The 26,322-nt window shown below is 48.1% G+C and overlaps 1 protein-coding gene across 4 annotated transcripts in view; it reads right to left on the bottom strand.

Annotated features, from left to right (window-relative positions):
* Positions 1 to 26,322, bottom strand: part of Axud1 (AXIN1 up-regulated 1) — a 34,015-nt gene that overhangs the window by 6,152 nt on the left and 1,541 nt on the right. The window contains exon 1 of one of the 4 annotated variants that reach the window (XM_076434485.1): positions 561 to 3,000. The exons of 2 other annotated variants lie outside the window; for them this stretch is intronic. The gene's annotated coding sequence lies outside the window, so the exon portion shown is untranslated. Of the gene's footprint in view, positions 1 to 108; positions 536 to 560; positions 3,001 to 26,322 lie in introns of those variants that run through there. One more of the 4 variants, XM_076434487.1, reaches the window with a different exon arrangement.

The raw sequence follows: 26,322 nt of genomic DNA on the forward strand, positions 1-26,322 counted from the left end.
ACCGGTAGACCTTGGGATCGCGTCCAGGGGATATGGGGATCGAGGAATAGCAAAGTTTCGCGGCAAAAACGCGCGTGTCCCCGGGATAATACCGTATCTCTTTTTCACCTCTATGTCTCGTGGTGATCGCGTGGCCCGCATCGTCTCGTTTTCTCGAAATATCATAACCAAAGAACGGTGAAAAGGATGGAGGGATCAATAATCCGCGCGCTGATACCGCGCGCCGACGAGCGGCGAGAGACACCGTCGAACGCCGTCAACTCGGGGATCGGTTTGTGTTCCCAAGAGAGGGTCTCTGGTCTCTCGACTCTGGTCCGTGATCAGGTGGCTAGAAACGTATGAATCGGTTGCTTTCTCGACTTGTATATCGTTTGCTATCTTTCCTATCGCGTCGACCGAAATAAAAAGGGGTCCGCATATAATCCTGGCCGGAGATTATTGATTCAAAGCTGGCGGAGAGGCGAGGAGGGTGTGCGGGGGAGAGGGTACAAGCAGCGGGGGTGGAAGAGGAGGGGGGAGAGAGAGAGAGGTTTCTGTCTGCCTTCGGTTACCATGCGCACCTTGTACCCTTTATATACCCCAGAGAACTCGGCGACAAGCCAGGTGTAAAAGGGTTCGCGTCTTCATATCTCCTCCGTGTCCCCTATACCTTCCGTGCCCTATCTCGCGCTCTACTCTAACGCGCGTCTCTCCCACTGCGATTCCTCCTACTTTCCGTCCGAGTTTCTTTCCAGCATTCGAGTAGCGTGTGCCCCCACGATTTCTCCCCCCTTGCCGCACCACTACTCCCACGAACACGAGGTGGCCCGACCTCGACCAGGGTCTCCCGATATCCTCGAACCGTTTAGGTCGTCTCGCAACTCCAGCTGCCTCCATTCTGGCCGCGGACGCGTCCGTCCCTGAGAGAGCCGCGTCGATCGTCGGCCTCCATCGGTCGCGAGCGAACGGGCCCCACGTCGCACAGCATGCAACAATGCCCGGGGCCAGATGGGGCCCGGTTCGCGGAACCGATGTATCCCGAAACGGATCGGCGAGAACGAGAAGATTCGAGGTGGTGGTCGGTAGTAGCGGTGGTGGTCGCTCGAGCGGAGAGCGGTCACGACGCAGCCGAGGAAGATAGTCTCGTTGCCCCTTTCAAGAAGAGGGTGCTACAGTAGCTATCGTACGAGGTAGCTGAAGAACAAGAAGAAGAAGAGCGATCGCTGGAACTGCTGCTCCTCGGCACAGTAGAGGAGCGATTAAGTGCGGAACGCGGCAACGAGGAAAGCACGGCTTAGAGAGCGTGTAGAAGCGGAAGAAGCCAGAAGCGAACTAGTGTGAAGAGAGAACGGCGTGTCGTCGCTTCGGGGCAAGCTTTGCGTGGACGTACGCGAGGTGAACTGAACAGCCCGGCGATCCGAGACCCGTTCGACGACGAGAAAACGAGGGTTCAGAAAAAGAAGAAGTTGATGAACGATAGAAGCTCTCTTCCGAGCGGAGAGAGCAGCAGCGTACAATACTCGCTGAGATAAGGAGAAGCGAATCGAATCGGATCGAATCCGGAGTGGCGCGTTCGTCGCGTTCGACAGCTCGGAGCAGAGTGAGCGGTGCTGCTTGTACGCCGCGTCGATGACGATTCTGCTCGGTCCGCCTCGGCTACCCTCGGCTCGCTCTCCTCCGCGCTAGTGAAGGGTACACTGTACCCTCTATCTATACTCTCTATACCGGCGCACTTCTACGACGCGCCAGTGTGCGTCGTTCCCCCCACCAACGGGACGCTCGTGAATGTGTAATACAGTGTACGGGGGGCTACGAAACGTAGGCACACACCGTGGTTCTCATCTGGCCGATCGAAACCGAGCTTCGACGATGACGCCGACGACGACAACGACGACGACGACGCCGCGCCGCGGCGATCGATCCCGAACCATGTTTTCGAGCTTTTTCGGAAACGGCCGTCCCGCGACCGAGCGCGAGCGACGATCCGCGAGCATTTAGCGAGGCACAAAGAGCCAACCGATCGGAGCAGACCGGCAACCGCCGGTTGGAACATCGATTACGCGTCCGGTGAAATTCTGCGGCCTTTCCACGGTAATTCTATTTCACCCGCACACAACGGAGCTACTTGCCAATCCATCGGCCACCAGGCACGCCTACGCAATCGGGAGAGTGGAGAATTAACGAAAGGTGTTGTTAACTTTCCAGCAGGACGCGATTTTTATCGATACTCCACTGGATGAGCGCCGAGCAAGTGTAGGCAGCAAGTCGATCCAGAGGAACGATCGAAATTTTCAGAGTGTTCATCTGGGAAGGGTTAATCAGAATCTGCTGTCTAAGTCCGAGTATGGAAATGTCTAAGCTGATTATGGATAGCTTTCTTTCACGTTTTCTGGGGATCAGCTCGGTGACCCTCGGAGGTCCTCGAAGCCGTAAAACTTTCTCCACTTCCTCGACTCTCTTCACCACCCCATCCTCCAAAATCTCTAGCTGGCAAACCGATAACGGTCTTTGTGAAAAAGTACAGAAAAATGGAGTCGCAAGTGGTGATGGCTAAAATATGACCGGAATATTCAAATGGCTTTTCAAGGCACACAGCGTTTCGTAGACTTATGCCTGTTTGTGCAACACGGTAATTCGAAACAAGGGAAACCGTAAAGAGTATCCGAAACAAATCAATACTCCCGCCGCACGATCGGACGCGACTCAAACCCGTCGCTGTTCGTATGCCGCAACATTGACTGAAGATAAAAAGAGAAACTCCCTGTTGCAACGCGGAGAGGCTCGAGCAGCCCAGACACACGATATCCGTTCTTCTCGTAGCATAATTAATATCGATCCCGTACAAAGTCGCCCAAAATCTTCGAGCTCCTCGGGGTCGCTAAGTATTTCCGTCGCGATACGGCGGCAACTTTGATTACCACAATCAAAATAATACTTCTGGCGAAACATCGAACCCCAAAACACAATAATCCCCTTCATTCCAAATAGAGAGCATCTTAAGTGCGAAGCAGTTTGATTAACGGACTTGTGGATCGCAAACTCACGGTTTCGAGGATTAACTGATGCAAACACAAACGAAGTAGAAGCTTATCTTGCAGTCTAGTCTGTAGAATTTACTGCAAACTCACGATTCGCTGTTCAGTGATTAGAAACGCGCTTGCGACTCGACTCGGCCAGCCGTTCGATTATTTAAATTAACCTCGTTACACTTGTGGACGATTATCGGAGCAACATCGGTCGACAGGCGAGTGTCAGCGATCGTTGTAACAGCGTCGCGTTGAATTTCGAGGATCCTGGGCCTGGTGCAAAGCCTCCGAAGCTCCTTACATCCAGACCGGAAACGGGAGATCGTTGGTAAACGCGGAGAATCGTGTACATTATCGATCCAAGCGATTGACCGGCCTCTGGAGGAGGAAGACGATAAACTCGACCGACGTGCTCCACGATAATAACGCGGCCACGATAACAACGACGTCTCCGACGCTCGGAAAATATGGGAATAAACAATGACGCCGGTCCCGAATGGCTCGTGACCACCACTGCGATACCGACGATACGTTCGCGGTGTGTTACAAACAGGTTTCCGTCGTTATGTAAGCGACTACGCACCGATCGACTGTATCACTCTTATCATTATCCTTGCATGCGACTTTCGCGGCGGATTTGCATCGGCGATCGCGATGCTCCCAATTTCTTCTCATTTGCCGTAACCAATTTTTTAAACGGGTAATTTAGTATTTGAATGCGGTTGCTATTTATCCGAAACACCGGAAAATTACGATACCGCGTAACGATCACTCTTTCAACCCCTCGCAGATCTCAATCAACCGGTGGTGTCATGCTAAAATACCGTAAAAATTTACTGAGATTTTAAGCACGCAATTTCAGGCGGAAAAAAGTAAAATGATCGGAGAGTTTGCAGTGCAGTGTATAAACTTGCTTGTGTCTTGGGAATTTATTTAACAGCTTACGTAGTACGAATAAACATCCCTTACGAGGTCGCCCCGATAACACTACGGGAGTGAAGATGAATTTTTAACGCGCAAACAAATGCGAAGCATTGTACACGAACGTGAGCGGCGAACACGATAGCTTCTACGCAGAAAAGAATCGAAGAAAGTGCCGCTCGGCGGCTCGATCCAACATGGCGGCGATCTAGGAAAACAGGTCGTTCGAATCATGTCCAACCTATTTTTCCATGGACACCTTCGTCATTTCATGTAACGCGCGCAGCAGATTCTAATCGGTCCGGACATAAAAATCGAATGGATTTAGCGCAGAAGACCGAGTCGGCCATGTTGCTTTCAATCTTCCATAATTCCGAAACTATAGTAGCTAAAGCCAGTCTTCAAACAGCGTTTGTCTTCATTCTACTCGTTCGAGCGGTACAAAGTAGAATCCAAGTTCCCGAACTGCTTCCCCGACTGTTAGAGTTAATTAATCATGGAGTAGTCGTAGAATTACGATCGAGAAGTTTTTCAAATGAGATTTTCCGTGTTCTTAGTCGGACGTAATACATTCGAAAATTGGAAAGTCCCGCATCGGTGGCGGCGCTCGTAGAATTGGCGCGGTATTGTCTACGATTCTCCTCTCCCGCCAGTCTCTCTTTTTTCTCTCCTCGTTTCTCCTATTTATATTTTTCTTTCTCTTTGTCACACACACACACACACACGCGTCTCTCTCACGAACGGTTCAACGAACGAGAGAGCGCGGCGCTTGCGCCGGGCTGCGCGACCGCCGTAATTGTCGCTACGCTGCGAAAGTAGAAGGCGTACAGAGAGCACACCGGCATCCCTGCTCGTCTTCCTTCGCCGTTCCACGGTCTTTTCTTTTCTTCCTTCCTTCCCTCGCTTTTTTCCGCGTTTCATTCCGCGAAAGCAATGCCACCGTTCGCGACAGCGTATCAAAACGCCGCACAGTGGGCCAGAGATCGCAAAAAGCTCGGCGAAACTCATGTCTCTGTTAATTATATTAAGTTGTTCGGAAAGTAATTATTTCTTACGAACAGAACACGTAAAATAGAGTTCTTCCGCGCGACGTCTCGCTTCCGAGGAAATCAGAGTCGAAAATGTTTATCGAGCGCACGTGCGCCCGGCTAACTCCTGATTAAACACAGGTGGTATCATCGACGTTGCAGCGCGCGAAAATAACCGTGAAACTTTGTTGTCTGGAGGCCGATTCACGAAAAAGTCCGGCTCGAACGAGCTCCGTCGGGATTTCTCCGAGTGCAAGTGTACTTGACACTTTTTAATTGGATTCCCGCGGTATCCTGGATGAGAAAATTTTGTTCTACATTTTTTACGGACTTTTCGGGTAGAATCATCTGCTTTCGATGGTATCATGCTCTCTTCTACATTTCTGGCTGGATTTTAATGGTCCGTCATGATCTCAGTGATATCTATGTTCATTTTATAAAGAAAAAAAATTGTGTTAGTCAATTGTAAGGAATGGAAGTCTCTTCTGATTAATAGTTAAAAGGTGACGTTGAAGCGGGGAGCATTCGTTCGACATTCCCACTCTCCGACCGGAAGGAAAATATTTTCCTGCCTCGAGTCGCGAGACAATGATCATTAATAATAGCAAGAATATTAGAGGCGAGATACAAACAATCCGGGACGAGTATGTAAATTTGTAGAATATCGATTGGCCATCAATTTAGTATTTAATTGGAGAACATTGTACAATGTTTCTCCGCTGCGAGGCGGATATTTGGAATAGCGGGAGCAACGGGAGGGGATGGAGGAGAGATTCAATCTGCAAAGCCCTCTTCACTAGCCATGTCCTCCATTCGTTCCTCGAACAAACTATACAGCGTCAGGAGCTCCTCTTTATGGAACAGGAATGATGCTCATGAATTAATCTTTCAATTTATCCAAAACCAAATCTACGTATGTCTTTATCGAATAAAAATCAAGTCTTTTCGCTTGGTTGACGCGAATAGAATGGATTGAAGCAACATCGTAGGCGATGCTCGATGCTGCACGCTCGCAGACATCGATCCGAGAAGGAGCACGCGCGAGATACCGGCGTTTTGCTCCGATCGGGTTTAAAATATTGAAATGTATTCCAGGTAAGAAGTCGAAAACTCGGTTGCGTAATTGCACATGCATAATCGGGCGTCGTCGTCGTCGTCGTGTCGAAGTTGGCCCACGTTCGATTTCTTCCCGCGTGTCGACGTTTCGATCGGGTATCAAGGTCGCGTTCTTGAGCTACATCGTGAAATTTTGCGATGTTTACCCGGCTCGTACGTAGAAGCACGCGTCACTACTCGTAACCAGCCGTAGCTCTTGTACGAACAGGTGTGTCTGCACGCTAGAGCGCAGGAGAACGCGACGACGGTGATTGTACCGCTTTCCAGCGAAGACCCAATTTACATTTGCCCCCCGTACCGTCACGCGTCGGCTTCGTTGCAATTTACTCTCCGACGATTAAATAATTCCACGTACACCGTTAACTTTCGCGAGCACCGAAGCTCGAAATTCCAGCGAACTTCCAACGACTTCAGAATCTGTCAATCGTCTTCGATCTGTCCGCCAAAGGAAAAATATGCATTGTTAGTGATTATTAAACACCCGCTATATCGTACGTAACGGTGGTAACGTGTTTCTCGTACGGAAACAGATCGACAGTGTCGAATAACATTTTTTGGAAAAAAATGGAAGAGTTTATCTCGCGGGTCTGTCCACTGCTGGCCGAATCTACTGTAATAATTTAAATTAACTTCGAATCGTACCGCGCATCTGCATTTTTATGGGTTATTTGTGACTCGACGCCACTAGCTATGAAAACGAAAAACCAGTTGCGTTTTATGCATGTCGACGCTACAACATTTGTAAATTTGTGGTGAAGTAATTAGAACCTCCTGAAGAGAGACTAGATTTTAACATCTTTTGTCAATTGGAAGTTTCCTCTTAAAAACAGAACGAAAGTCCACTTAATCATTGCAAACACACTCGTCGTGCACGCTTGCAATAAACGAATTAAATCCCGTGATCCAGTAATGACGATTGCGAGAGTCTACGGTATTGTGCCATTGTTTGTTTTCGCTGAGATAAGAGTGAAATCGATGAGGGAAGTGTGCGACAGCGCGTTGTTACGAATGCTCCTTGCAAGTAGAAACAGCCAGTCATGCACAGACGCGCGAGTCAGCCACGTTTCCGAAGCAGACGCGTTTAGCTCGGAGCTCTCTCGTTCGATTTTCTCGAAAAAGGGAGACCGCGAATCGCGTTTGCCAACGGGGAAACACAAATTCCGGGATTGCCGTCGACAGTTTTAATTTTCCTCGAAAAAGAAAAACAGATTCGACGATGCGCGCCGCGCGTCCGACGTCGTTCGCGTAAAATCGCCGGGGCGGGCGATTCGAGCGAAGATACTCAAAATAGACAGTTTGATCGGGCCTTGATACGAATTTTCATGGAAAAGAAGCGGAACGCGCGGCTTGGCCCCGGGTACAGGCTTTTCTAAACTCTCGGCCGAGTTGGTGCGAGCGAGAGGACGCTATGGAGGGGTCGCAAGAGCGAGCGAGTGACGAGATCAAAGCAGTTTTACAACACCGGCAGACGCTGCGATATTGCTCCGTCGTGCTTTCTGCTTTCTGGGAAAGGTCCGATGTGCTCTCTCTCTCTCTCTCTCTCTCCCTCGTTTTCTCTTCTAGCTCTTTCACCCACACAACCAGACGGTAACTTTGAACGTTGCACGAGTACACGCCCTCTCCGTCCGGCGCGCGTCGTGCCCTATCCTGCGTCTCTCTCTCTCTCTGCGCCGAGCTAGCCCATTCTCATCAGAAGTATTTCTCGTTCCCTCTCTGTCGGACCGGTCCCCCCGTGTTCTGTACATGCGCCTCTCTCGCCCACTACTTACACAAATCCTCCTACCCCGTGTCTCTCACTCAATCTTCCAGTTAGTGCCGTCTCGCCGTCTCCCTTCCACCCACGCTCGTCTCCCTGTTTCTATCCTACTCTTCGCTCTACAGTTCGCTCTATCCACACCGACTTCTCTCCCCGTCCACACACAGCTTTCCTGGCACCGCTTTCTCATATCCTCTCTGCGCAGCCCACCATGGCGCATCACTATAGTGAGCGCGGCCCACTATAGCGCGACTAGACCCGGGCTATAGTGGTCTACTGCGACGCCAGGACAAGGCCGAGAATGGAGGATGCGCGGCTACCGTGATCGTAAGTTTCCGATCATGTACAAACTGCGTTAATCTATTATTGTAAACGATCTCCTAGATGGTGGTTTACACCGTATTATTATAAACGATCTAATAAATGGAGGTAGAGCTAAGACTGCTTAGTTCACTCGACACTGCGGTAACGTATGATTCCCGAAATATGGCTCCTTTGAAAAAATTTTTCTGCCATTCCTTCAAGTAACCTTATGTCCTACAATTTGAAGTGAAATGTCTATTAAGAATCGAGAAGAAAATACAGCTAGAAAAAAATTTGAATTGTACCCAAAAATGATACGAAAGACACACCTCGTATAAATAATCTATCGGATGGCTGCTGATTCCCTCGCCCCTGTTCAGTTGCAAATCCTCAGCAACTTCTTGATCTCTGTACAACACCGAACGCTCGCCGATTTCTCGTGGAAATCGCCCGCCAAATCCGTCCAAATATTATCGCTCGCCTATTCGTCCATGGGCTTCGATCACGCCAGATTTTTCGCGGGATCAATATTGGAGAAAGCCTACACGCGCCATCCTATTTATCGTGTTGTACTACTGAAACGCGACAAGCGACACGCACCATGAACGTTTGGCCTTCCTGCCCGACGACCAATCGCTAATTGCTGCCCGCTCGTTACCAATCAGACCCGTTGACCGTGTTTCCGAACCTCCTGAACCTACGAAGAGATTCGCGAACCCGAGGTCTGACTTTGAACGGTTATACTACTTACTTGGAAATGACGGGAAACAGAGTGCGTGGACCGATTTTGAGCGGATTCTTTGGGTTTCAGAGATTAGTGGTATCGGAAAGACTGCTTGCTTATTTCTAGGACGCCTCGAGTACTCGTTTCCCCCTACTACTCGCAACGACCCAATATATGGCGCGGAAGCTTTCCTGTTGCGATGGTGAGTGCTCTAGTATGGGTACGTCTTAAGGGTTTATTACCGTTTTCGAGGACAGGCAATTGATTTCTTGTATTTTTTTATGTGTCCTACTGATCTGGAGAATGTGTGGGACGAGTGATTGATCGAAATTGTTCGAGGTTATTTGGTAAGTTACGAGGTCGACTATGTTGAGCCTGCTGCCAGGATGTTTTGATGCCTCGAGCCTTGGCTTGTTGCTCTGGAGTTTGTATTTTGAACTTTTTGAAATGATGTTATGTATATGGTGTGAATTAAACACAGTGTTTTATCTACTACAATATTACTGGATTGTAGCCCATTTTTTTAAAAAAGAGGTCTACCGCGCATCGTCCGCTATAAAAGTTGTCTGCCCCCCTCCCCCCCCAGTAACTCCAGGCTTATAACACGTAAGTAACGAGAGTGATGCGGACAGTTATTGTAACCACCACTGTACCTCAGGTCTCTTTTTCCAACAATAAGTAGCGAACCATGAAAGTACGGACAGAAGAAATAAATTTCTTCAAGCCTTCCAAGTTACCAAGAGAATTCTATTCTTGATAAAGAACAACTACTTCCATTTACAATGTATAAAATTTTACTCTAACGACACGATCGGCATACTTGCTAATAAATAATGAATATCTCCCACAATTTCTAACAAAATGTTTCACAAAAATTTGTGCTGTTGATTCAAACATGCATAGATATATGTAAAAAATTTCAGCTTCCTAGTTTGATTAGTTTCCTCAGAATTAATTCCCGAGAGTTGAAAATCCGAGGGAACGTGTATGGAGCGACTCTTAGGGGTTGAAATGAAAAACGTTCTCTGGATTCAATGGCAACGTCAGCAGGTTTTTGGGACACCCTGTATATCGCGAAGCAGAGTATAGCAAAGCGTATCCGTACAAGTAAACGCGTGTTCACAGGGACGCAGGGCCGCAGTGTCGTGTCGCGTGCGGTTCTCGTGCGTGAACAGGGTTGCTACCCTGTGTGCGGGTCCCAACACACTTCGAGGACGGTGGTGTAGGTCGCTCCGGCATAATAAGACCGAGGGAGCGGAATATAATGCAGCCTCCTGCGCTCAGTGGCCTCCCTGGAAGCTGTGGAATGTACCACCCACATCCTCCCGTCCTATACAGAGTCGCGCGCGCGCGGCGTTGGTCGTCGTAAACACTTCCCCGGAGCCATTAATACGAAAAAAATCTCGAATCGGTGCGGCGCGGCGCGGCCCGCATTCATACACCGGCGAAATTAACCGGATTTTTATAGGCCATTACGGAACGGAATAGCTCGACACCTCGTAACAATTATTTTCAGACCCGCTATTTTTAATGATCCTGAGGCCACGCTTCTTTCGCTGTTACGGTTCGTTCGTTCCAGTTAACCGCGAAACGTACTGTAGATCTTCAAACGGCACAAAGAAACGCGTACGCTTCGCTGCAGACACTGCACGCCGAAGAACGTGCGCGAGGTTCCAACGGTGTCTGAATTCCCCATTGAAACGGCATCGAAAAGTTGTGCCAGCAGGCGGTTGATAAATTGTGTTAAAATATTCCCAAGCCCCCTTTGAATCGACGGCGGAAAGCTGTTAGGTTATTAGGTTGTTGTTAAGGAACTAAAAAAATATTTATTCTTGGGTCTGCTAGCTGTGCGAGAAAAAATACTGCGACGAATAGCGCAGCGCCGTGACCCACTACGTCACGTGACTCACTGGGGGCGTGCTCCACACGGTCCCCACCCTCGTTATTAATTGCTTAAATTACAATCATACAGAAAGTACCTACACCAGGTAAAAGAGTGCTTCGATTTTGCAGGTTTAAATGGACGTAGGATGTACGCAGGCAGGACAGATTCTAGATTTCCCTTATGAATATTGGTGTACCGAGTACAATCGGCTGAAAACCAAGCATATCAATCAACGCGGCGATCTGTCGTGATTAAGCCGCGCGCCAGGTAACTGAATCAGCCGATCGATTTTCTAATTTCTCTGTTCGACTCTATCGACACCCCGGTTCGATGCCAATTCCGCCAATTACTCGCGCGAGCAGCTAACCAATGGCGAACGCGTGTCGCGCGACAGGACCGGGCCATTCATTAGCCGCTTTGTATAATAATACAGCGTGTAGTAGAATTCTAATTTAGCGTCCACAATGCCGGACACACCGTTCACTGTACCCGGGGCTTGTGTAAACTGGTTTCGTTCAGCATTGTCGCCGCGACCTGTCCCTGCGCGTCAAACTGACTACGGTTGCGAATTCCGACGCGATCCTTTCACGTATCAAATGCATCATTCTACGAAGGTCCAGAAGGAATACAATTTTTATTTCGATTCAAAATGAGCTGGAGTTCGTACCGGAGCGGTAACAACAATTTTCTGTGGTGTATTAACGGTCTGATTGACCGCAATCGTAGCTGGTGGGTGGAGTCAGTGGGATTGACGCCCACGATTGGTAGCACGGAGGGAAGGATGATCCGCCCCGATCGATCACGTGACCGCTGGCTCATGCGCATCGTGTCGTTACGGTGTAAATAGACTCCAATCCTCGAGTGACATTCTCTTGATTTGAAATTGATTAAGGTTTTTGATCGAAGATTATGTGTATTTCAATATTTCTGTGTTCCGCGCATGTGTTATTGACAATTTTATACTAAGCAGATATTTCAGGCTATATTTGAGAAAACTAATGGTTCAATATTTTGTAGAAAGATTTTCGCGAGAGCAGCATTACTTCCGCGGTGACTTAAGCAAGTTTACGGGAATGGCAACAGAGGAGAGGCAAACGCGTTCTCCGTCTCAGCTCTCTTGTTATACATAATTTTCATCGGCAAAGCGTATCGATCGTCGCCATACCTAAGGAACAAGTAATACATCCGCGGCAGAGAGTACATAGGATGGCGAACGACAAAAGAACTCGGCGCCCGTCCGCCGTCACTATAATCATCGTGCGGCGTCTACATCCACCGCAGGACTTCGGCAGCCCTCCGGAACCATTTTCCCATTCCGATACAATATTTACCAGTCCCCGAAGGTGAGCCCTTTCGCACAAAACGGAAACAAACATATTGTGTTGTCAACTACGAGATTGAGGACGCAGCGAACGAGTAACGGTGATGCTAAGAAACTGCACTTGAAACCGTTTGAATTTGGACCCATCGAATGGTTAATGAAATAGCACGCTAACCTGCGATTGGAGAGACACGCGAGGCAAATCCGTTGGAAATACACAGCCGGAAAATATTCCCGATAATGAAACCAATGCGTCACGTCATCGTTGCCACGCGGAGCATTCGTCTCCCGCGTTCCTGAAAAATTTCTCGTTGCAGGGGCGGAGGGTGGCTGGGAGAACAGGTAGGTAGAAAATTTAACAAGAAGCAACACGACCACGAGGATGCTAAAGGACAAGGGGAGAAAAAGAGGAGGAAGCTGGGAATCGGGTAGACGGAACGAACCCACGGATATTTTGCGGGGGTGCGAAAGAGACGGAGGCCGAGCTGCGGGGGTGTATATTGGGGCTTGTAAATGGGGGTGGGGGCTGTTCCACCTCCGGTCGAATCGATCCCACCGCAGTGTAGCACTATAGCAGTCCATGTGCATACATACCATGGACTTTCCTCTCCCCCCCCTCTCTCTCTCACTCTTTCGTATTTCCTCTCGCGCTCTCTACATCCATGGCACTACACCGTAACAGACCAGCGCAGCTGCGCTGGAGCCCGAGCGAGCGCCGACGTCGGTTCCGGATTCTGAATGAAATTTTTTAATGATCGTGATTAATGCGTTGACACTCGTCCGCGAACTTTTGCGAGCTCGAATCGGCCGCTTGTCTCGCGATGTGGGGCGAGCAGGCGTGAATAGAAGTTGATGGTGAATCCGCTCGGTGTCAGAGGGTGTCTATATTATTCGTAGAGAGCCTCCCCAGTCTAGAATCGTTCTAGAACCAACCCTGCTAAGTGGTTCGCACCCCTCGTCACCGCGGAATTATTGTTTCCCTCGGAGGGATTCGAAAATTGTAGGCCACCGAGCCGAAACTTCCTGTTGCCAACCGCGTCTCCAGACTCTTCAGTGCTCGGTTAAATCTCTTCCGTAAATCTCATTTCTGTAAACCTCCAAATTCTCACTTGCATTCGCACGACGTGAAATCAATAAATTACAGCTTCTGTCCGCAAGAATTTAATCACTGGTTCCCGAACCAATATAAATGCAACGCATCACTACTGTATTCTTTTTCCACTGCATCAATGCATCCGCAATTTTCATAATCGCGGAACAAGAACGACAAACCGTTCAACCCCTAAGTGTTGCGCTCTTACTGCGATACTTTATGGACTCTAAAGGGGCGGGGAGGACTAAGCGACAAACAGGATAAAGCCGGTCGGAAATCGGAGCGAAATCGGTGCAATAATCCCAACCTGGTCGTAACCCGTGTACGTTTTCAATCTTTACAGCTTCTAGAGGGGTTAAAACGGGTCGCCAGATTGCCGGGAACTTCGGGTAAAATCGGTAGCCAGAAAGCGAAAAGATGTTATTACAAATCGATACACGTAACGCCGTTCGTGCCGTATCCTCGTGCGCTGATTGGATATCCTGTACGAGGATTACTGACGCGTTCATTCAATTCGTAGTATCTACGTACAACTCTCGCGCTGAACCGATGTGATGGCTGCAGTCACAGAGCAGCACAGCTATATCGTCCGCTCTCTGCGAATCGAACGAGACTGATGGTGATGGAGCTACGGGGGTGAGGAGAGGTGTGGGCAGATAACGGGCACCGTGCATTATTACGTGCGTCTTGGTACACACACAATCGGCGCACGCATTCCGCTACAGAACCGCCTCGTGGCCCACAATTTGCCGAGCTGGTGACTTGAAGAAATTAAAAATGGAAAACGACGAGAGAGAGAGAGAGAGCTCCGAACGGGGCACTGGTTGCCCCGTGGAGCTGTTCTGGCCCCAGCCGAGAAGCCACGTCTACTCGGGATCTTCTATACGAAAAGCGAAATTTGTCTTCTCGTCGGGAGCAACAAGCTCCTCCTTCTCTGACATCATTGGCCCCAGAGACCAGGCTGGGCGCCCTAGGGCATATAGCATATGCCTCGTAATGAATGCAAACAATTTTCCACCTTTGGTTTTGTGTGAAATATAGACGCCACCGGTTTCAATAGACAAAGTGCATGCCACAATCAATCACCACGTCGAAAGACTAGTGTTACAAGACCGTGTTATCTGAGAGTAGCGTAAATAACAAGTTAATGGCCAGTCGCGAGTCGAGTTCCCGGGCGAAAGTGTTTTCTAATTATTCACCCGCGTCCATATTTCCCTGTAAAGCCACGCTCCTACGGATTATGTGGAACGTTAACACGGGCATAAATACGAAGCTCGCACGACGACGCTGCTGGCCTGGTATAGCGACCATAGTCGTCGCTCATTGTACTCGGTTCAATAGACGAGAGAGACTATAGGTTTCTCGAGGCAGCACTGCGTGCGAGAGCGCACGCCGCGTCAGTCCTCTGCGAGAGCGTTTCGGAGTATTGCGCGTTGCATGGGACCTCCTCTCATTCTCATTTACATATGATTTCAATTTTCTAATCCAGACCTGTGATCCACATCCCTTGGTACCCAAAAATAAAAACACTTCCCTGGTCCGCTAAAAATTATTAGAATATAAATGCTGGAACGTTTGCAAATTCCGTGATACATTTAATTGCAGAGGATTTAATCCTACTGTCTATGGAATATTTCGTTATTGGAAGCATGTAAAATATGAAAGCCATATATTCAAAAGCCACGGACAATTCGAAGTTCCGATAGCAGACGCAATAATAAACCAATCGAAATAACAAAAAGCTCAAACCAAAAGCGGCTACAGCGAGCTGACTAAATCACCCATCGACCCACCAACGATGCACCCTATCAGCTCGTGCGTGGGTGCGAACTCGGCGAGAGAGAGAGAGAGAGAGAGAGAGAGAGAGAGAGAGAGAGAGAGAGAGAGAAAGAGAGAGTGGGCGAGTACAGTCCTACACGCGTGAGTGCACGCGCGTGCAGGACGATTGTGGGTGTACGGGCCAAGGGCTGGAGATGCCACGAGCAACCGGAAGAAGCGGTAGAAAAGACTTTACGCGTATTTATTCATAACCTGTTGGTCGAGGTGAGTCCGATCTACCTGTTACATTGAATGAATTTAAATTAATTATTAGACTGTATCGCGGTCCCGCGAGGGAACCCTCCGATTATTATTCGCCCCGAGAACGAGCGGATTAAGGGGCAACACGAAAAACTTCCGAACCATTTCGTTCACTTGATCGCGAATTTTATATCATTTTGTTTCAACTATATCGAGAAAGATTTTTGTCAATTTCAAATTAAAAGTAAAAATTGTTTTAAATAATAGCGTGGCAATTTTTAGTGGCCGGCTAGAGAGTCGCCATTCGAGTATAAAGAGTTAGAACCTCTTTGTCCTTAGAAGTTTTCCAGTAGAAAAAGAAAATCGATACTTATCGTATGTCTACATTCACGTCAATGTAAATGACACAGACCAATGGAAGAAGTATTGATAACAGACGATTCCAATTTAATTGCAATTTAAGACAGATGAATAACAACGCAATTTATTTCGTAAGTTTAGAAGGAACAAGGCCTGGAAAAAAGACGGAACAACATCCCTCGCGAGTAGAGCCACGCCAGGAAATGAACTCCTGGTTAACGGGACTGTACCGGCGAGGTCAGGCGCATCTCTTTGCCTCCTCGATTGCTGGCGTCCCTCGCCTTCCTCTTTTTCTTCGCAAACAGAGTCTGCACCTCGTACTTGCTCGTTGCACCGTGTTCGCCGTGAGTTATTCAGAATGCTCGATGCAGCATTCAAACGTTGCCGATCATCTTGCGAACGCCGTGGACAATTGTATAGAAACATGGAGAATCCAAAATGATCACGTACCATTGTCACACGTATGTGACACGTTCAGAACCTGACAAGTTACTTAAAGATAGTCAAACGAATTGTCTACACTTTGCTAGATAACACTTCGAGAGCCACGTCTAGCAAAAACGGAAGACGACATTATTTGATCAGATTTGTAAATGAATTCTTACGTCAATATATTGAGGTCGACCACTGATTAACGATATTGCAATGGGACCTCGCTGCTCCACGAAAAATCGGTAACATTTGTGTTTGCCGTGCACTCGGGAACGAATTGACGTGAAAGCGAATTTATGCGGGGACTGAATATTTCATCCGGGTCTACGAATTCCAGCAGCCGGGGTCTAATATTCCGGGCGACAAGTTGCTCTTCCGCGATTTATTCGTTCTGCGAGCACGCGCCGGAACGAAGCGGAATCGAGGCGTTTCGTCGCGGAAGTATTGCCATTTCGACGGGAACACGCGATGCACCGTTCCGTTTCTTGCCGGAACGAGTAACCATCTTGCGAGTCCGCTCGATCGTCACCGAGTTTGTCTACGTCGATCGTCCCTCGAGGGTCTTCTTCGGGGTTGAAGCCGCTCGCGAGATTCCCGATGTCTGTCAGGCTTACGTTAAATCGAACAAAAGCGAGAGAGAGAGAGAGAGAGAGAGAGAGAGAGAGAACTGCACGAAACCCGAGAGAGCCAGGTTTTATTATTCAATAAAAACACGGAGTCCCCTCCTCTGATATTAGATTGTTATTTAAATCAGGCTATTACTGACCTGGCCGCCGACGATACCCCAGCAAAAGGGACTCGGCAATTCTTTCCTCGTTACCCCGCATTCTTGACTTCTCTTATTCATGGATAACGACACAATAATCCCGGAATGTTATGAAATTCTTGCGAGACGCGGTAAATATCCTAGACCCACGCTCACGGCCCTCGACGACCGACTTGTTACCATATCTCCTTCGCTGCAAGGATTTTCATCCGCCATTCTTGTTTTCAATAACAGCAAACGCGTTGTTATCAGATAAGTTCGTCAAGTTATTTGAGTGAATGAAGAAAGAGACAAATTACTTTGGCCGGGCTGCTTGTTTTTCGTGGCAGCCGCGATACAGTAGCCTGGCTAGAGGATCATTTTGCGGGTCACCCGATAGATTCCGGCCAAAAATATAGCGCGGCTCGGATTCCGTCTAGAGCCAGCTGAAGGTATCGGATCGATCGATTCGGGTTCGTCGAGCGATCGCGACGATTCTCGTGGATACGATGGAAGCCGCGGATAGCCGAACAGCGAACAGCGCCAGCCCGGTAGAATCGTTCTCTGGTGGACCGAAATAGCGTCTCGTCTGACGTCACTCGGACGTAGGATCACGGCGTACGGATGACGACCAGCGAAAATACCGTGGTGGCTCGTCAGAGCTCGCTTTACGCGCGGGTTGCATGTGCAACTTTTCTCGTACGACACGCGAGCAGCCACTACTGCGCATATACACGCACCCGTCCACCCACAATTTGCGCGAGCGTGTTGAAACCATAAAACGTACGTGCCAGGATGCGTCAAGGATCCGAGGCGGGGGTTGTGTTCACCCACTCGTCACGTTTCGTCGGAATGACGTAATTCTCGAGCGGGGCACACGCGTTTTCGGGCAAAAACCCCGCGGACTCCCGCCGCCAAAACAAACGGGAGGAAGCGTCGCGCGGTTAACCGGTGCATTGTTCCCGTCACACCAGTTAATCCGCCCGCGTGTATTCTTGGAGCGGGAATGGAAGATACCGACCGGACGAGCCACAGGTTTCCGGGGGATATCGTCTTCTCTACACGCTACTCGGATTGGAACCGAACCAACTGCGATTCTTTAACACGCTCTATTACATATCTAATGTATCGGATAAAGCGGATTCCACGGGCCGCGAGCTTCTGGGTGACCGAGTATCTGCGTCGGACATCTCTTGTGTTGCTTGCTTTCGATCGCCATTTTGTACACTTCTGAGATACAACCTCATGTATATTCTAATTTTCCATCAGACAGGTTTTCTTGCTTTTATCTACCATTTTGTACGTCGTTCAAATACTTAGTACATCATTTCTGACCCAGGATTACAAGCCGTCTAAACTTGAATTTTCTGCATTTCAGGAAATCCACTCGGAACGCGTGTCCATCTGAAGTCGACCTTGCGAAATCTGTGTTTACGAGATCCGGAATTCGCATAAACCTCTACGGTTTACAGTGAACACTTGCGGCCCATAGTGCTGTGCAACTATCGTGGGCGTTGGTGCACGGTTCTCTTGTTCCGAGGAATCGAGGCAGGGTAATCCCAGTTCCGCGAGTCATCGAATCGAATGACTACAGACTTGGAATTCGGTTTCCCAGCGGCGAGGTCCCATGAAACGCGATTTCCCCTCGACAAGTTCAGCGCCGGGACGTCTGGGATGGCGGCGAATTTACTGCAGATAGAGTTAGGAAAGAAATTTCCTTGCAATAAAACGCTACAAGTGGATTCACCGGTAAGTTCGCCGTCTCGGCGAGACAACATCTGGCCGATGGACGATTCGTGTCGAAAGAAAAACCCAATTAAACTTCTCGGTGCCGCGTTGCGTGTCGCGTTGTCATCGATTGGACCGGGGTGGATAAAAGAGAAAGAAGAAGAGCAAGAAGAAGAAGGGGGAAAAAGGAGGAAAACGTCGAACAGTGGAGGCTCGCCGATCAAAGAGAGAACAGGCCTCTGTGACCCACTTTCGGCGGTTGAGGTTAGCCCCGCGCGAAAGAACTTGCAATAACTTGTCCTTCACGCGTCTCCCGCGAACTTAAGTCCCTCCACTTTCCCATGCTCCTCTCCCCCCACCCGGGACCACCTTCTTCTGCATTCCCTCGCAAAAACGGGCAAGGTCTTGTTTCCACGAGTCGACAGAGACGGCTAAACGTGACTCACAGGTGCGAGGAAGATTAATAATCTTCAATTAACGACGACACCCGCCGGATGAAAAGAGTTATTGAATCGTGTGGATATCTTTCCGAGGTCCTGCTAAGGGATGATGCGGAGGGTCCTCCGCGTGAAAAAGAACTGGGAGTTTTATCAGAGACCAATCCGAACGTGAGAGTCTACCGGGGCGACTAGACCGGTAAGGTAGAGTGCAAGTAGAACGAACGCACAAGCCACGGTTGCAAAACCATCCTGAGATTGCTCGAGCCGACCGGCTGGCTGGCTCTGGCTGGCTAGCTGACTGGCCGAGCATTGCGAGCGTTTCACAACGGCCATTGTTAGATGGAACGGTGTCGAAACCGCATCAATTTTAGAGGCGACGGGGACGAAATGGAAGAATGTTCCTCCTAGTGAACGTGGCGAGCTCGTCGCATCGATTTTCGATGCGTCCTGCAATGATTTCGAGAAACCCCCGGATGCGTTCTACTGCTCGAGAAGTGTTCACTCTGGGGAATTGGGAATCGTATTGATTTTCATGTTGCAGCAAATCAGTTTACACTGATTTTAAAGCGATGCAAAATATTTTCGGATCGATGGATATTTAGAGTGTTGAATGAAGTACGTTTAAGTCCGAAGCGTTGGAATGAAATTGTAAGGTAAAGGGTTAAGTATCTGGCCACGGTAAATTAGAGAACAATGCGAGTATCCCAGAAGCGAAGACCAGTTTTCGCGGGAGCCTTATAATTTTCGAGCCACATTCCGTCGAAGCAGACGCATAGATTCATCCCCGCTATCCACCCTTCGCTTCGCCGGCGTCCTTCGCGCGGCACAATGCTCGCACTCGACGCCAGTCTATATGGAAATCCGTTATCGCGTTTCACTTCATGAATTCGAATGTTATGAGACGCAATGAATTTAACGCGGAGGACACTTACCAGCGTAGCAACGAGAAGTGGAGGAGGAAAACGGGCAGGGACGTCTTCGATTTAAGTCCGCCTCCTGCAACGTCGTTTGTTTTGGCTCTTGTTTCTGCTTACGAGCGACTGTACTTCATTGTACCCCTCCGAACATTTCTATCCTCGCTCCACCCGGTCGAATTCGCGAAGACTTTTCCGTACACGAGTTCCTTAATGTGTACTTAGGCGGGACGTGCACGGCATTCTGGGAACGTAATCTCGTCGATAAGATAGCGAATACTGAGTCATGCACGGCCGAATGGGTTGTGAAGTATTCGCGAACTAGTGAATACTAGATTGTCGGATCGATCATGATCGATTAATTTAATTGACAGAACTGACGATCGAAGATTTCCATTGTTTCATTGGATCGGCGGACTTGTTGCTTGCGTTATTTATGACGTATATACGTATGTTCTTTAACTAATCCCAAATGATGCGTCATAAACATTCAAGTATCAAAATCGCAGAAAGATGTCGAAGTTCGCAATTTAATTAAGGGATGATTCATTGTCTGTTATTGTACTGTAAATCGAGAAGGAACGAAGTAAAAGGAGAAATTACAGGCGAAAGGTTCGGTAACACGCGGAATGGCATTTAAAAGGTCCCGAGAATGGCCAGTGCCGTTCTCCGGAAGAGTACCATCAAATTCGCTGAAAGTGACTACACTCGAGATGGTATCGCGCCGAAGAAAACAACTTTAATCGTGTCCCTTTCACTCGGAAAGATTGAGGGCTTATCAGCTCCTTTAACCAGTGTTTATATCAGAGTAACTGAAAACCGATGATCGAGCCTCCGGTGGAAGGGTGCCAGGAAGACAAGACAGACCAGGTTGGGGCCGAGTGCTCACCGAGTCAATAGACGTCCCGATGACATAGTGCAGGGACAGTAACTTGTCGAACACCTGCAAACTATGTCACAGTGTAACCTCGTTTATCCGAACACGTCGGGGTGGTTACGATAATAGAGGAATCGGAATGTTATAAATAATCTAGTGGATGGAGCACCCTAGAGAAGATTAGATAGATCCAGCTGCCTAATCCTCTCGCCCCTGTTCAATTTGTAGATCCTCGACAACTTACTATGTACATAGAGTAGACGGTCGCCACGTGCGCAGTACCAGCAGCCTCGGAAAGTGCGAGGGTGTGGGTGGATTCTCCCCATGTACCTGACCATTCCTAATTCCCAACTTTTACCGTGGATCGCGGTTAATCTCCGCCGAGACTTCGCTTCTCCCCCTCCTCCGATTTCCACGCTCCACTTGAAAGACCTACGAGTGCTGTTAAATCCGATCGATTTAAAGAACAAACGATTGATCTCCACTTGTGGAATGCGCTAATGACCGTTCAATTTAAACTCCACCGGACGCACGCGCGCGCACAGGAGGAAAAAAGAGCGAACGGTGACTCGGAATTCTCGACTTTCCGTTCACTTTATCCTCCGTTACTCCACCGGTCATAAATTTAATTGCGTCGGACGGGGTGAGACGCGATACAGAGGGTGCAGCAAAATTCATAACTCTGCATTGAACTGCGAATTTTATTGCTGAACCGTGGAAAGTGATTTGAGATTTCGGGAAAATCAATGATCAAAGCACGGAACTGGCCCACCGACTCGGATAATTGGCCGAATTTTTCAGATTTATTTTAACAATCCTAGTTGAGAAATTGATGGGATGAAAATATATATATATATATAATAATAAAAACGTGGTAAAAAGTAGATCTTCTTCATTGCCACAAGTGAATTTTAGTCCCTACAGAGGTCTTTCAATTTTCCCGCTAACGAGTGGCCCACGGAGCAGTGAAACGGGTTTGTTTGTCGTCGTTTGTTCACAGGTTCCCTTCGGGGTGTAAACGGTCGACGACCAGTGCTGACCCCGCGGTCAGGGGTTAACCTCCTCGCGGTTGCGGAAGATTAGGATAGGTTAGGGTCATGGACCACGGGATTACCATGGGCAAGAAGGGCGGCACACGAGTCCTCCTCCCGGTCCATCTGCGATTCCGGGTAGGTTGTTCGCGGGATGGGAGGGCGCGGATTTGCGAAACGACGGGTTCAGTTTTATTGCGCACGCGGGCTGCCTTTAATCGTCGCTCTGCTCGGTTCAAGGTTGGCTCGTAAAACGGTACTTTATTTTCCAATGACCTGCCGAGATGCATCGCGCGATCCATTTTCTTTCTATTCGATTGCACTTTCTATTCCATTTACCGGCCCGTTCGCGGAACTTCGCTATAGTCGTTGCAGTGGTATCATAGTCAACAGTCGAAGCGTTGTCAAGACGAAATGCTATACAGTGATGTCTGGATATATGGCCACATTCAGAGATTGTTAAAGAAGAAAACAAAGATCTATACTCTGTCACTGTTTCTCGCAATCGTTGCCAACCATTTTAATCTTGCATGAAGGTCCGCAGTCTAGCCATAAGTTATCCCACCTCCCCCGAATTGTTGCAAGCGTTCACTTGAGACCCGCTTTCCCGTCTTCGATTTCACGGTGTGTCCCTCGGCAACACCACCTTCCTCTAAATGCCACAGCCTCTTTCTAAGACCTTCGCGTGCTTTCTCCGTCCCTCTCGGCCATCCCACGACATTGCATCCCCCGAATCCTTTCATCGTGACTCGGAATCGGATCACAAGTCTCTAACACTAGGTTCGATCTATCGGAACGCGAGTCTCCGAAAACGTGTGAAAAAGAGGTTCAGGAGAGGATACACAAGAACACCGAGGAAACATTGTTACAGTCTATTGGTGCATCTTGCTTATCTGCCGCTGTATCCATGTTCGCATTCGCAGCTGTGTGCTCTCGCTGACAGAAACAGAGAGAGAGCGAGAGAGAGGGAGAGAGAGAGATACCAATAATGTGTGGTGGAGGAGAGACGCAAAGGACGGTAGAACAAGAGGGGAGGGATCAATGCCGGTTGCCCTGGCAACCACGGCACCTGATCTTCATCCATCCTGGACCATACTTCTCAGTCCTGCCTCGTGCACGGCAACGAAACGGGACAAGGAGTCCTCCAGGAAACAACCTGCCGCGCATTGAATCGCAAGCAATCGCGAAATCGGCCCGGGAACGGCGTCGATCGTCCTCGATCCGATCCTCTCTGTCCAACGATCCTGAAGGCCAGGGAAAAAAAATACTCCATTATCCTGCGAAGGCTGTTCCTGGACAAAGCAAACACCTGATAGAAGTTGATCCCGTGCGGAGGATGCACCGTGAATCAATCGATTCCTTCGGCTCCGCAGAGTCGCTCGGTTCCTTTCTCCTCCCGATTTGGCTCGATGTTGCAGGACTTCTCGCAGGCCGATGATAGTCGGATTATTTTTACCCTCGATTACACCGGCCGAAAAAGTCCTCCGCGTGGGTGGATCGCAATAAAAGCAAATCATAAAATCGCGAGACGACAGACTACGCTTTGACTTCTTGCGCGCTGCATTAGTCATGATAGCGCGTCATACTCCGCAGGCCTCGCCACAGCTTCGTCGAAATAACTGCCCTGGAGGGAGCACGATGCTACTTTCTTTCCTCTTTCCGTGGTAAAAACTCGCATTTTTAAGTGTGCATTTGCAACCTGGCTGATTTCCTGGAAGTCTTTACTCTGCTTTCTACTTCGATCTAGTAATCCTGCTAACAGGAGGATCGTTATAGGATACTGTTACAACTCCACGTCAAATGGTGGACATACTTTCCATCGGTGGTTTGATTCAACAGCCAAAAATCGCAGATCAATTATAATTGTAGATTTTCAATTCCAATGATCGGAATCAATTATCTAGTTTTTTTTGTTTGAAAGTAGCAAAACTGGAAAAAAGCTACCACGTTAGTCAAGACTCGGTCGTTCCCAGAGGCTGCATTGCGCATGCCTTTGCGCATGAAGCGAGTAGACGCCATTTTTTCCTTTTCAATCGACTCTAGAGCGAAGAGTATTCCAGGAATGAAGTCGATCTATCTGGATCTAACTTCTTTAGCGGGGAATCATTTACGTTGATAAAATAACCGTCGAGCTGGCAGCGGGCGGAAATGGTTGAAATATTTCTCGAGAGCAGAGGAGACTGTAAGCTCCGGTTTCTGCGCATCGGCGCGAGTTTTGGCGGGTCGATGCGCCATTGTTGTCCCGGCGGCTGTGACCGCTTTGTTTTCCTCTCTCTCCCTCTCTTGCTCCTCTCTTCTTCATTTCCTATCCCGTTCTCCGACGGTCGCTCTCCCCCTCCCTCCTTCTCTTTCATTTCACCATTTTTCACTCGACGCACACTCTCGCCCGCCCGCCCCGCGTAGTTCGTTAATGAAAAATAATAAATCCAAAACTATCGAGAGAAACAGCTCGAAACGGCGTTGCTAAACCAACGAATTCCAGTTTACCCTATGTTTACGATCCAATATCATCTTCTCCACGGCGAAAAAAAAATATTGGAGTGCCGGCGCGCGATCAATCCCTATCTAACTGCCAGACAGGAATTCAATTTAAAGAAGAGGGAAATCTGATGCTCCCAATTAAGCCGCACAAAAGATGACCGTAGGGGTCATCAATTTTTCCGTGCAATTCTCTTGTCGGGTAGATCCCCGGGTTTAACAGCATTACACTTTGCTGTTATCTTCTACCCAACTGTCCCACTACCCAATGAAGCTGACCTCAATCGGTCTTTCGATTCCATTCTTAGTCTAATTTATATTTCCAGATGACGAATAGCGTGTTGTGCTCAAGGTGCTGCGTGATTCACCTTGCATTGCGCATTATTACAAAATAGTTATTAATATTTTTCAATTCCCAAGAGTTATATTCTGAGGTGAGATGGTTTCCAGCGTTGTATGGTTCAACTGAAAACGTGGGTATTAGAAAGTTTTCCATGGGGCGGCCGTATTTGCCGTTATGTAGCGAAAGAATGTTCGCATGCGATATCTGCATATGATAAGAAAATATCTGTCGGCTAATGTTGAGTATCGCTCACCCTCCTTCTGTTCTTTCTTCTTCTTATCCCATCTCGTAACGGGATGTAAAATCTGTATCCACTCGAATCCTCGCGGAAACGCGCATTCCTGCATCAATCTTACTCCGAATCTAACAAACAGACCTTTCTGTATATTCTGTGTGTAATATTTTTTGGATATCGTATTGACATTACCCGATTACAGCCCCTCGATTCGTACACAACGAGATTCCCGGACGTATTTTCTTCGCTACTGGTGTAGAGTGTGTAAAGTTTGTATTTTCATTTGGAGCGAAACAAAATTATTCAAAATCTGACCGAGAACTATTTTTTTTTTTATTGAAGGTCATGTACTGACAGACAGAATATGAATATGGAGGCTGGCGAGAGTCACGTGCGCAAACAGTGCCGTGTGTCGCCGCGATATCGATAACGGCGTGACTCGTCATCGGGCAGACATTAATTTTGGTTGCGTGGTTGATAAGCCAACATTGTTGCGACCCATGTAAGGACATGGGTTACACGTATTTTTATCGCAATCACAATGTAGAGAGTTGACCAGTGATTTTATGAATCACACAGTTCGGATTTATTTCCAGATCGAAAAGCTCTGAAGATTCTGTACAGAAGTTTCTTCCGTCCGCCATGTTCGTTTCAGTCAAGAGAGTTACTCGGAAAAGTGACATAATCAATTTCCGGAAATTATTCGTTAAGATCATCGCTATCAGGCGCGAATTTTATTGCTCGGAGAAATGTCTTGATTATAACATAATTCCTCGAGACGGACGTTACCTACGTCAAAAAAAACAATGATTACGTGCCTCCTTGCGGTTATTTCAATATTCATTAGTGCACGCAATCGCAAGTGAAATAATTTTCATCATTCGATGTACGTCACACGAATCGTACGTCCTTTGGACACCTGTGATAAGATAACCGGAAACGCGTCATCCGCGGGTTATTTTTCACGAACTATACTCCAAACCCAGCAGATATGATAATTCTTTTCCTGGGTTATCGAACCTACATTCATTCCTATGAAACATGGGTTTTTGAATTGCTGTGACAACACCTGATCGTGTTCAGCACTGCCATTACCCTTTGATGAATGAAGTTGCTGTAATCGCAAACTGCTTATTGGACGTGGAGCTTCGTTAGCGGATTCGATTATTCTGTGTGCATACTCGCACTATGGAGGGTACAATTATTAATGTTAAACTGTCCTTTTGGATCTTAAACTTAAATATTATTTCTCCAAAATCAGAATGAGACAAAGTACTATTTCATTAATAGGGATGATAACCTTTCCTGCGTTATTCGTAATTGTACAAATACGCACTCAAACTAGATAAGTTGGGATTTTGAAAGTTGTCTGATCTTTGCTTTAAACAATCGACGATATATGTATAAACATGTAGGGTAATCATGCTAGTAGTCACGTAGTCAGCCATTTAAGATCAGTAGTCTGCCATCTTGAGAGCTGTTATTATTTATATACTATCTCCTAAACGTTGCAAATGGGAACATGAAGCTACACATTGCAAACGAACAATAAATAGATCCTTGAAATG

Source organism: Lasioglossum baleicum, chromosome 12, assembly GCF_051020765.1.
Source record: "Lasioglossum baleicum chromosome 12, iyLasBale1, whole genome shotgun sequence".
Classification (NCBI taxonomy): domain Eukaryota; kingdom Metazoa; phylum Arthropoda; class Insecta; order Hymenoptera; family Halictidae; genus Lasioglossum; species Lasioglossum baleicum.